This window comes from Odontomachus brunneus, unplaced genomic scaffold (genome assembly GCF_010583005.1).
Source record: "Odontomachus brunneus isolate Ranch 3 - 2012 unplaced genomic scaffold, Obru_v1 Obru_scaffold_146, whole genome shotgun sequence".
NCBI lineage: Eukaryota > Metazoa > Arthropoda > Insecta > Hymenoptera > Formicidae > Odontomachus > Odontomachus brunneus.
This window is the reverse complement of record NW_022639596.1, coordinates 338,435-338,740: the sequence shown is the minus strand read 5'-3', so window position 1 is coordinate 338,740 and position 306 is coordinate 338,435.

The following is a 306-nucleotide window of genomic DNA, read 5'->3' as shown; positions in this document are numbered from 1 at the left end:
ATTAGGGCTAAGGCAGAGAACGAAATGTAAACGTCGTAGACATAAAGTAAGGCAGAGAAAAACGTAAGCGTAAGGTTAATAGCCTTTCATGATTTACGTTTAAGTTTTTCTCTGCTTTATTTTACGTCTACGACTATGACGCTTATGTCTCGTTCATCTGCCTTAGCCCTTACAAATGTTTTGTTTATAGCAATTACTTTTTGCGCCTATATTCAGTATATACCAGTGAGTGTATAATAATTAATTTACATATTTATATATAAATTGTTTAATTTATTCCCAGTAAACATGCATGTTTAAAAGATA